Consider the following 13,096-nt stretch of genomic DNA (forward strand, 5'->3'; position numbering starts at 1 on the left):
ATTTTTCCCAGCATTGGGCTCTTCTCCAGTGAGTCCTTCATTCTCATTAGGTGGCCAAAGTATTTGAGTTTCAACTTCAGGATCTGGCCTTCTAAAGAGCAGTCAGGGTTGATCTCCTCTAGGACTGGCTGGTTTGATCGCCTTGCAGTCCAAGGGACTTGCAGGAGTCTTCTCCAGCACCATAGTTCAAAGGCCTCAATTCTTTGGTGCTCAGCCTTTTTTATGGTCCAACTTTCACTGCCATACATTGCAACTGGGAAAACCGTAGCCTTGACTATACAGACTTTTGTTGACAGGGTGATGTCTCTGCTTTTTAGTGTGCTGTCTAGATTTGCCTTGGCTTTCCTCCCCAGAAGCAAGCGTCTTTTAATTTCTTGGCTGCAGTGATCTTGGAGCCTCAATTCTTTGGTGCTCAGCCTTTTTTATGGTCCAACTTTCACTGCCATACATTGCAACTGGGAAAACCATAGCCTTGACTATACAGACTTTTGTTGACAGGGTGATGTCTCTGCTTTTTAGTGTGCTGTCTAGATTTGCCTTGGCTTTCCTCCCCAGAAGCAAGCGTCTTTTAATTTCTTGGCTGCAGTGATCTTGGAGCCCAGGAAAATAAAATTTGTCACTACCTCCATTTCTTCCCCATCTATTTGCCAGGAATTGAGAGGGCCGGATGCCATGATCTTGGTTTTCTTAATGTTAAGTTTCAACCCAACTTTTGCACTCTCCTTCTTCACCCGCAACAAGAGGCTCTTTAGTTCTTCTTCACTTTCTGCCATTAAAGTGGTATCATCTGCATATCTTAGGTTGTTGATATTTCTCCCGGCAATCTTAATTCCAACTTTTGATTCATTTAGCCCTGCCTTTCTCATGATGTGCTCTGCATATAACTTAAATAGGCAGGGCAACAGTATACAGCCTTGCCAGACTCCTTTCCCAATTTTGAAACAATCAGTAGTTTCGTGTCCAGTTCTCACTGTTGCTTCTTGACCCGCATATAGGTTTCTCAAGAGACAAATAAGATGGTCTGGTACTCCCATCTCTTTAAGAACTTGCCACAGTTTGTTGTGATCCACACAATCAAAGACTTTAGCATAGTCAATGAAGCAGAAGTAGATGTTTTTCTGGAACTCCCTAGCTTTCTCCATGATCCAGCGTATGTTGGCAATTTGATCTCTAGTTCCTCTGCCTCTTCGAAATCCTACCTGTACTTCTGGTAGTTCTCGATCCACATACTGCTGGAGTCTACCTTGTAGGATTTTAAGCATAACTTTACTAGCATGTGAAATGAGTGCAATGGTGTGATAGTTTGAACATTCTTTGGCACTGCCTTTCTTTGGAATTGGAATGTAAATTTATTATTTGGATTTATATACCACCCCTCTCCCGAAGGACTCGGGGCGGCGTACAGGGCAATTAAAACACTATATACAACACATAATATACAAAAATTAAAATAAATTAAACAAAGTAGCCCTAAAGAATAAAACACGTTCTAAAATTAAAATTTAAAATTTAAAATCTAAAACCCCAGTCCCTCAGTCCAGGCCAGCAAGTTCAAATAGCCAAGTCTTCAGGTCGCAGCAAAAAGAGCGAAGGTCGGGAGCCATCCGGAGCTCAACAGGAAGCTGGTTCCAGAGGGAAGGCGCGCCCACAGAGAATGCTCTCCCCCTGGGGGCCGCCAGTCGACATTCCGTGACTGACAGCACCCTGAGGAGGCCCTCTCTGTGGGAGCGCACAGGATGATGGGAAGTTAACGCCGGCAAAAGGTACTCCCATAAATAATCTGGGCCCATGCCATTTAGGGCTTTATAGGTCATCACCAGCACCTTGAATCTCACCCAGAAGACAACTGGAAGCCAATGCAGCTCGCGGAGCAGAGGTGTTACATGGGAGTATCGGGAGACCCCCATCACAACTCACGCAGCCGCATTCTGCACCAGATGGAGCCTCCGAGTGGTATTCAAGGGCAGCCCCATGTAGAGAGCATTGCAGTAGTCTATCCGAGATGTCACGAGCGCATGAGTGACTGTGCGTAGGGCATCTCAGTCCAAATAGAGCCGCAACTGGTGCACCAGGTGAACCTGGGCAAAAGCCCCCCGGTCACAGCTCCTATATGATCTTCTAAACTGAGCTGTGAGTCAAGGAGGACACCCAAGTTGTGAGCCCTACCTATGGGGGTAACACATCACCCCCTATAGATAAAGATGGAATAGAGTGGACAACCTGAGATGCCGGTATGCACAGCCACTCGGTCGTGTCGGGATTTAGTCGAAGCCTGTTCCTCCCCATCTAGACCCTCACCGCCTCCAGGCAATGGGACATCACGGTGAGGGCATCACCGGGTTAATCTGGGGTGGAAATAAAAAGCTGGGTATTATCAGCATACTGATGATACCCCATCCCAAAACTACGAATGATCTCACCCAGCGGCTTCATATAGATGTTGAACAGAAGGGGCGAGAGGACCGACCCCTGAGGGACTCCACAAACGAGAGGCCTCGAGGCCGACCTCTGCTCCCCTGCCAACACCGACTACGAATGACCCAGGAGGTAGGAGGAGAACCACTGTAAAACAGTGCCACCCACTCCCTACTGAGGCACCGCAGTAGGATACCATGGTCGATGGTATCAAAAGCTGCTGAGAGGTCTAATAGGACTAGGACAGAGGAGCAACCTCTGTCCCGAGCCCACCATAGATCGTTCACCAGTGCGACCAATGCCATCTCTGTGCTGTACCCAGGCCTAAAGCCTGATTGGTAGGGGTCCAGATAATCCATTTCCTCCAGGAACAGAGGAAGCTGATGTGCCACCACACTCTCAACAACCTTCGCTAAAAAGCGAAGGTTGGAGACCGGATGATAGTTGTTCAAAATGGCCAGGTCCAGGGCAGGCTTCTTGAGGAGGGGCCTCACCACTGCCTCCTTCAAGGCAGCAGGGAAGCTACCCGCTCTCAGAGAAGCAGTTATTACCGCCTGGAGCCAGCCTCGTGTCCCCTCCCGAGCTGCATAAACCAGCCAGGAGGGGCACGGGTCCAATAAACACGTGGTGGAACTCAGCCTCCCCATGATCCTGTCCACTTTTTCTGGAGTCACAGGATCAAATTCTTCCCAAGTAATGTTCCCAAGACCGCTCGATTCCCCATCGTCAGACTCTGCCCAGTCAGAGTCCAGACCGGCCTGAATCTGAGCAATTTTATCTGCCAGATATTGACTAAACTCCTCGGCACGACCCTGCAGGGGCTCCTCCTTCACCTCCTGATTCAGGAGGGAGTGAGTCACCCCAAACAGGGCAGCCGGGCGATTATCTGCGGACACGATGAGGGCAGCGAAGTAATTAGACTTCGCTGCCTCCATCGCTGCGAGTTAAGACCTCATGAAGGTTCTTAACTGCAATTGATCAGACTCAGACCGGCTGGACCTCCAACAGCTCTCTAGGCTCCATCTCCGACACTTGATCTCCCGGAGCTCCACGGAGAACCATGGTGCCCACCAGGATCTGTGCTGGGTCAGGGGCTGCATGGGAACAACGCGGTTGAGTGCCTCCATGGCCGCCCTTTCCCAGGCTTCCACTAAGGCATCGACCGGGCTGTGAGCGAAGATGGCAGGCACAGATTCAACTGCCTCCTGGAACCATTCAGGGTCCATTAGGTGCCTGGGATGGAACCACCTGGTCGGTTCCGTAACCCCACGACGGGGGGGTGAAACGGAAGGCCAGCCACAGGAGGTGATAATTGGTCCATGACAGGGGTGTAATAGCTGGAGATCCCCCTCCCAGTTCATCAAGCCACTGTCCAGATAGAAAAATAAGATCGAAGTGTGACCCCCCCCATGAGTCGGGCCCTGAATTACTTGGGTCAGGTCCATGGCCGTCATGGAGGCCATAAACTCCCAAGCCAACCCCGACGAACCTCCTAGGGATGGCAGGTTAAAGTCCCCCAGAACCATAAGTCTGGGGAGCTCAACCGCCAACCCAGAGAGGGTGTCAAGGAGCTTGGGCAGGGCTGCTGCTACACAGGTAGGCGAAAGATACGCCAGCAACAAACCCAACTGAGCCCCAGGGCCAAATCTTAGGAGGAGCGACTCACACCCGAATATCTGAGTAACAGTAGCCTCCCGCGGACACAAGGTCTCCCTTACAACCACCGCAACAACCCTACCACTTCCCTGAGCCCAAGGCTGGTGAAGCACACAGAAACCTGGTGGGCAAAGTTCAGTCAGAGGGACACCTCCCTCTGGACCCAACCAGGTCTCAGTAATGCAAGCCAGATCTGCACACTCCTCCTCAACCAACTCTCAGATAAGGGGAGCCTTATTAACTACTGATCTGGCATTCAAGTACACCAGCCTGAGCTCAGGGCCCTGCTCATCCCCGCTCCTGGGAATACGGGGTAAATCCGGGGGGTCGGAGTGCGCCACCTCTTGAAGATAGCAGGGGCGCGCTCCCGAATATTGATGCGGCCCCTCGTGCAACCACCTGTTGCCATTCCCAATCGTCGTGGGGATCCGCAAATTGATCTTTTCCAATCCTGTGGCCACTGTTGAGTTTTCCAAATTTGCTGGCAAATTGAGTGTAGCACTTTTATTGCATCGTCTTTTGAGATTTTGAATAGCTCAGCTGGAATACTGTCACCACCACTAGCTTTGTTGTTGCTCAGCTTTTCTAAGGCCCACTTCACTTCACATTCTAGGATGTCTGGCTTGAGGTCAGTGACCACCTCAACGTGGTTATCAGGGACGTTAAGGTCATTCTTGTATAGTTCTTCTGTGTAATTTTTCCACCTCTTCTTAATCTCTTCTGCCTCTGTTAGGTCCCTGCCATTTTGGTCCTTAATCATGCCCATTTTTGCATGAAACGTTCCCTCTTTCCAATTTTCTTGAAGAGATCTCTAGTTCTCCCTATTCTATTGTTTTCTTCTATTTCTTTGCACTGTTCATTTAACAAGGCATTCTTATCTCTTCTAGCTATTCTCTGGAGTTTTGCATTCAATTGGGCGTATCTTTCTTTTTCCCCCTTGCCTTTTGCTTCCCTCCTTTCCTCAGCTATTTGCAAAGCTTCCTCAGACAGCCATTTTGCTTTCTTGCATTTCTTTTTCTTTGGGATTGTTTTAGTTGCTACCTCTTGTACAATGTTGCAAACCTCTGTCCATAGTTCTTCAGGCACTCTGTCTATCAGATCTAATTCCTTAAATCTATTTGTCACCTCTACTGTATATTCAACAGGGATATGATTTAATTCATACCTGAGTGGCCTAGTGCTTTTCGCTACTTTCTTCAGTTTAAGCCTAAACTTTGCAATGAGAAGCTCATGGTCTGAGCCACAGTCAGCTCCTGGTCTTGTTTTTACTGACTGTATAGAGCTTTTCCATCTTTGGCTGCAGAGCACATAGTCAATCTGGTTTCTGTGTTGACTGTCTGGTGATGTCCATGTGTAGAGCCGTCTCTTGGGTTGTTGGAAAAGAGTGTTTGCTATGGCCATCGTATTCTCTTGACAAAATTCTATCAGCCTGTGCCCTGCTTCATTTTGTACTCCAAGACCAAACTTTCCTGTTATTCTGGTTATCTTTTGGCTTCTTACTTTAGCATTCCAATCCCCCATGATGATAAGGACATCATTTTTTGGTGTTAGTTCTATAAGGTGCTGTAGGGCTTTGTAGAACCAGTCAATTTCATCCTCTTCAGCACTGGTGGTTGGGGCATAGACATGGACTATTGTGATATTGAATGGTTTGCCTTGGATTCGAACTGAGATCATTCTTTGATTTTGGGGATTGTATCCCAGTATTGTTTTTCCTACTCTTTTATTGACTATGAAGGCTACTCCATTTCTTCTGAGGGATTCTTGCCCACAGTAGTATACATGATGGTCATATGAATTAAATTCTCCCATTCCTGTCCATTTTAGTTCGCTGATTCTTAAGATGTCGATGTTCAGTCTTGTCATCTCTTGTTTGACCACGTCCAGCTTGCCTTGATTCATGGATCTTACATTCCAGGTTCCTGTGGAGAAAAAGTCTTTACAGCATCAGACTTTCCTTACACCACCAGATACATCCACAGCTGAGCGTCCTTTTGGCTTTGGCCCTGTTGCTTCATTCTTTCTGGTGCTACTAGTACTAGCCCTCTGCTCTTCCCCAGTAGCATATTGGACGCCTTCCGACCTGAGGGGCTCATCTTCCAGCGTCATATCGTTTTGCCTTTTGGTACTGTCCATAGGGTTTTCATGGCAAAGATACTGGAGTGGTTTGCCATTTCCTTCTCCAGTGGATCACGTTTTGTCAGAACTCTCTGCTATGACCTGTCCATTTTGGGTGGTCCTGCACAGCATAGCTCATAGCTTCATTGAATTATGCAAGCCCCTTCGCCACGACAAGGCAGTAATCCATGAAGGGGCCTATATCTATATCTGTATCTGTATCTGTATCTGTATCTGTATCTGTATCTGTATCTGTATCTGTATCTATCTATATCTATATCTGAGTATTGCTCATGCCTTAAATGAGTAGATACACACTGTAATACAAGGAAAGCCAAGGATAAAGAACGGGTCCACCTATACCAAATATGCAGGTGCAACAGCTACCTGGCTAACTTCATTTGGCGATACAATAAGCACCAGGAGCCCCGCAGGATGCAAAAAAGACTGACAGCCACAACCTGGACAACGATACCATACGTTAATGGGGTGTCAGAAGTAACAGCATGAATATTACCAATATTCAGCCAAATCAGACTCTCTGTGCTAAGGTGATGTGCCCCAAGGAGCCACTACCTGAGGAAGAAAAGTCATCGGTGGTTTACAGAGTAAAAGGCAAAGACTGCCAGTGTAATTATATCAGAGAGACTGCCAAATGGCTCAAGACTAGAGTCCATGAGCACATGTTTGCTGTCATACTCACAGATATGGACACATATGGTCAACAACAACCACTCTTTTGACTTTACAGGACTGGAGGCCATTGCCCAGGACACCTCTAAGGGAGTCCGTTTACTTAAGGAAGCCTGGTGGTCAGATACACATTCAATTAATTGCCATATAGAGCTGTTACCAGCTTACCAAGCATTAAAGGCACATGAACAACAACGAAAAGTATTGCCCACAGTCAAAAAAATGGGGACAAAAAGATCAAAGCTGTTTACTCATGAATGAAAAGAGGGAAATGCCGATACAACCTACTTGGGAGCCGGAAGAAAGGCAATGGGTTGATGAAGACGGTACGACTCATGCGATGGAGACAATGTCAGACACACAGCAGTTTACCGAGGTTGGGGGACAGGAGAAAGTGAGGAGTGATCCAGCAGCAACTCCCAATGATCAGACGTGGATGGGGTGAGGAGAGAGAGAGCTGTGTGTGTGTGTGTGTGTGTGTGTGTGTGTAGATATGTAGATATAGATACAGAGATAGATAGAGAGATAGATAGAGATATATAGATATATAGAGATAGAGATAGCTATAGATAGCTATAGATAGATAGATATAGATGATAGCTAGCTAGCTAGCTAGCTAGAGATACAGAGATAGAGATAAATTTAGATAGATAGCTATTGATAGATATAGATAGATAGATATAGATGATAGCAAGATAGATAGATAGATAGATAGATAGATAGATAGATAGATAGATAGATAGATAGATAGATAGATAGATAGATAGAGATAGAGATAGATAGATAGATAGATAGATAGATAGATAGATAGATAGATAGATAGATAGATAGATAGATAGATAGATAGATAGATAGATAGATAGATAGATAGATAGATAGATAGAGATAGAGATAGAGATAGAGATAGAGATAGAGATAGAGATAGAGATAGAGATAGAGATAGAGATAGAGATAGAGACAGATATAGAGACAGATATAGAGACAGATATAGAGACAGATATAGAGAGATAGAGATAGACAGTGCTTTTTTTGTAAAGGAAAAAGGTGCCGGAACTCACACATGTGATACAACCTGCCTTGCCTAACCTACAAGGTTCCATCCAAAAAAGGTGCCGGAACTCCATTCTGAGCGTTCTATGAGAAAAAAAGCCCTAGAGATAGAGATCAAAGAGAAAGAATACAGATAATCAACTCAACCTCAACTATTCATTTAGTGACCTTCAAAGTTACAACAGCACCAAAAATACAAGCTATTCTCACACTTATAACCATTGCAGCATGGTCATATGATCAAAATTCAGGCATTTGGCAACTGGTATGTATTAATGAGGGTTGCAGTGTCCTGGGATTATGTGATCATCATCTGCAATCTTCCCAGCCAGTTTCTGGCAAGCAAAGTCAGTGGGGGAAGCTGGATACCTTCACTACAGTGATTTGTTTAACAACTGTGGTAAAAAAAAGATTGTAAAATCAGGCACAACATACTTGAGCAGTACAGAGCTCCATTCTTAACTGCAACAAAGTGAATTCTCTTGAAATCTTTGTTTACCTGCAAAGACCACCACAGCCAAATACTAGTTGGAAGCATCTCCAGCTTTTTATTTTTGAAATCCCAAGCTGGTGATTTAGGAATCTATGGCAAAAAAATATTTATTTGTAAACATTTATTACTGGTATTCCTTAAACATTGCATTTCTTATGAGTTTACCTTTCTCTTCCCTTCAGTTATTCATGAGAAAAAATTAAAGCCATCATCATGTCTAAATCTGCAGGAATTTTGCTTCCATGCTAATGAAAGTCATGCTAAAAACAATGATCCACATCATGTTTCTTTACATACAGAAAGTGTCTCTCTGAAATGGCATAGGGTCTCCTGTTTGATCAGGGAGTTGTGAGAGGGAGAGGGAGGGAGGGAGGGAGGGAGGAAGGGAGGAAAGAAAGAAAGAAAGAAAGAAAGAAAGAAAGAAAGAAAGAAAGAAAGAGAAAGAAAGAGAAAGAAAGAAAGAAAGAAAGAAAGAAAGAAAGAAAGAAAGAAAGAAAGAAAGAAAGAAAGAAAGAAAGAGAAAAAAAGAGAGAGAATAACAGAATAATAAAGTTGGAAGGGATCTTAGAGAGCTTCTAGTCAACCTCCCTGCTCAAGCAAAAGACCCCATAGTACTTCAGACAAATGACTATCCAATCTCTTCTTTAAAAACTCCTGTGATAGAGCACCAACAACTTCTGAAGGCAAGCCATTCCATTGGTTAATTGTTCTCACTGTCAGGAAATTTCTCCTTAATTCTATATTTATTTTCTCCTTGATTAGTTTACATCCATTTCTTCTTGTCTATCAGAACCCACTTCAGCCCACATCTTAGGAAAGAAGGACTCTTGGAGACAAGGTTTTCCAGGTAGGAACTTTTACTAAGAAATAGGAGATGGCAGATATAATAGACAGGATCTGAAGAATCCCCTCACAGATCAATATTTTTAAAGTGTCCCCAAGCAAACTCCACCCCTCAGTTCATTCGGTCAGATCCGCATCAGCCAAGCTCTAGGTGGCAAGCCCCTCATGGGACAAAAAGGATCATTCCCACCCCCTCACATTTCATCCAGAGAAACAATCCAGATTCCAGAGGCTTTCCTTCCTCACTTTCCACCCCCTTTCCTAGCTGTCGCAAGAGGGGAATGCCTGGTAATTGGTTATATTGTGATGGATAGCAGGCAGGCGGAATACACAAAAATTACAATTAAGGAAGAAAGTGAAAGTAATAAAATCCCATTCTTGTTCCCTCTTCTCCTTGGGAATGGCAGAATCCAGGGAGGTGAGATTTGGGTTTTGCACAGAAGAGATTGTTAGAAATGAAATATAAATGAATTCTGACATTGTCCTCCTTTCTGGTGCTTCAGAGAATAGGTTGACCCCCTCTTCTTTGTGGCAGCCCTACAAATAGTGGAACACTGCTATCATGTCACCCCTAGTCCATCTTTTCACTACTTTAGCTTCCAATCCCCTAATCATTTTTGTTGCTCTTCTCTGCACGCTTTCCAGAGTCTCAACATCTTTTTTATGTTGTGGTGACCAAAACCGGATGCAGTATTCCAAGCGTGGTCTTACCAAGCCATTATAAAGTGGTATCTTTTTGTTTCTGGAGAAGGACTCTTCACATCATATGTGACAACCCTTCAAGACTGCTATCATGTCTCCCTTTAGCCTTTTCTTCTTTAGGCTAGAGTTTCCTTTAATCATAGGATTTAGCTTCCAAGCCTCTTATCATCCTTATCATTCTTCTCGGATGACCTTACAATTCCTAAACATCCTTCTTGAGACCAATAAAATCATTTCCATGATCTTGACAAGATACCTCTGTTGATGTAGCCCCAAACTGCATTGGTTCTTTTGGCAGCTGCCATTTGATATTTTCTCTGGAAAATTCAGCATCTCAGTTTGTAGAAAGCTCTGAGTTTTACTTCCTGGGAGGTAGACTAAGAGATCACTCCTGATGTCTTTCCCATGAAGGAGATATTTCTGATTTGTTTATAACCATTACAATTTTAAATCCTAAATAAACCCCCAACCATCGGGTGATTGTCACAACAGCTTCTTAGATTCATGGCAGTCATAGTTATGCCTCTTACATTGAATAAAATCTATTTCTGACTGTGTCTCAAGCAGTATTCAATGGCTCAGATTTTTCTGACATATTAGTACATGAATTCATAAAAATATCATTCAAAATCCAGGTTTCAAAGTGCCAAATATTTTTGTCAGAAAAACGCCAAAGGTTTTGTTGCTTTCTAATTATAAAATTCAGTTCAATCATTGTCTGTTACTATGACAAACAACTAATACAAAGGATGCATTTTCAAAGCTTTTAAATAACCCTTTTCATCATCTTACTGATTCATGTGCTTTTGTCCCTTCTAGATTAATTATTAAGTAAAGGTTAAAGTAAGGCTCCCCTTCCTGACAAATAGATGGAGAAGAAATGGAGGTAGTGATAGATTTTATTTTCCTGGGCTCCAAGATCACTGCAGCCAAGAAATTAAAAGATGTTTGCTCCTGGGGAGGAAAGCCATGGCAAATCTAGACAGCACACTAAAAAGCAGAGACATCACCCTGTCAACAAAATTGCGTATAGTCAAGGCTATGGTCTTCCCAGTTGCAATGTATGGCAGTGAAAGTTGGACCATAAGAAAGGCTGAGCGCCAAAGAATTGAGGCCTTTGAACTGTGGTGCTGGAGAAGACCTCTGCGAGTCCCTTGGACTGCAAGGTGATCAAACCGGTCAGTCCTAGAGGAGATCAATCCTGACTGCTCTTTAGAAGGCCAGATCCTGAAGTTGAAACTCAAATACTTTGGCCACCAAATGAGAAGGAAGATATAGATAGAAAAATAGGGACCACTACGGTGGGAAGGTAACAGCGTTCCGTGTGCCTTTGGCATCTAGTCATGCCGGCCACATGACCACGGAGACGTCCTCGGACAAGCGCTGGCTCTTCGGCTTTGAAACGGAGATGAGCACCGCCCCCTAGAGTCGGAAACGACTAGCACGCATGTGCGGGGGGAACCTTTACCTTTTTATAGATATAGATATAGATATAGATATAGATATAGATATAGATATAGATATAGATATAGATATAGATATAGATATAGATATAGATATAGATATAGATATAGATATAGATATAGATATAGATATAGATATAGATATAGATATAGATATAGATATAGATATAGATATAGATATAGATATATAGAGAGGTAGAGATAGAGTTATATATACAGATAGATAGATAGATAGATAGATAGATAGATAGATAGATAGATAGATAGATAGATTTCTAACTGTAAGCCATCTAGAGATCTGTGGAGACAGTGTCTTGAAATAGAAATAATTAAATACTCACCTAAGATTATAATGATAGTTATCTGCCAGTATATGACATATGTATTGAGAATCAGATCAATTTAGTGCAGACATGGCAAGCTCGTGATGTCACGTGACGTCGCACAATGTATCAGGACGGTTTTGCCATTGCTGGTGGCCCAGCTTCTGTATGACGCATCCGGCCCATGGGCCGGGAGTTTGACACCCCTGATTTAGTGGCTCAGGTGCTAGCCTAGAAGCTAGGAAATGGTGAGTTCTAGTTCCATCTTAGACATGACTGGGTGACTCTGAGCCTTAGCGTTAGCCTCTTAGCTCAACCCACTTCACAGGGTTAAGGAAGAAGAAGGAATATTAGGTATGTTCTCTGCCTATAAAGAAATAAAGGCATTATAAAATTCTAATAAATAATAAATTGTAATATGGATTAGTAGACATTATCTTAACATTACAGAAATATAATTCAAAGCAGAATCAAACATGGGAATTCCATGTTGTGAATTAGAATTCTGCCAACAGAGTCAACATTCTACCATCAGAATAAATGGGCAAGTAGAAAAGTACTACCTATGTTCCCTTTACCTGCAATCATTGGTGAGAAATTTGTGAAATAGTTCCTTATTTAAGCAATGTCTAAGTGTGTAGGGTAAGATGTCTGGTGGCTCAACTTTGGCATGTCCAGAAAGTGGACCACATGCTGAATTCATGCATGGGCTGAATACAGCTACTGAAATATGTAAACCATGGTTTAATTGGCATAGCATATATAGAGCCATTTGTTTTCCACACTGTGCCTAAATAAACTATGGGTTATCATTATCCTCATTTGGATGAGTTGGGTTTTTTCAAAGCCAATCTGCCTCAGATTCCTTATTTAGGAATAAAATTAAGGGAGAACATTATCAGAAAACAGGCAAGATAAATATGCAGTATAGTAGTTAATTCATTTATTAGTCTTGCAACCCCATCAATAAAAAATAAAAATACAGTACATAGTCTAATTCTGAAAAAGATAGGAAAAGAGTGATAATGTCAGAACCCACTTCAGCCCACATCTTAAGAAAGAAGGACTCTTGGAGACAAGGTTGTCCAAGTAGGAACTTTTACTAAGAAATAGGAGATAGCAGGCATAATAGACAGGATATGAGGAATCCCCTCACAGATCGATATTTTTAAAGTCTCCCCAAGCAAACCCCACCCCACAGTTCATTTGGTCAGTTCCGATAAGCCAAGCCCCAGGTGGTAAGCACCTCATGGGAAAAGAGAGAGAAAGTCCATTCATAGCAGGATTATTTCCACCCACTCACATTCCATCTGGAGAAACAAACCAGATTCCAGAGGCTT

The 13,096-nt window shown here is 43.5% G+C and overlaps 1 protein-coding gene across 1 annotated transcript in view; it reads left to right on the top strand.

The window, feature by feature from the left end:
- VWC2L (von Willebrand factor C domain containing 2 like) overlaps positions 1–13,096 on the top strand; it is a 159,132-nt gene that overhangs the window by 121,678 nt on the left and 24,358 nt on the right. The window lies entirely within an intron of this gene.

This window comes from Vipera berus, assembly GCF_964194415.1.
Source record: "Vipera berus genome assembly, chromosome: 1".
NCBI classification, from domain to species: Eukaryota; Metazoa; Chordata; class Lepidosauria; order Squamata; family Viperidae; genus Vipera; species Vipera berus.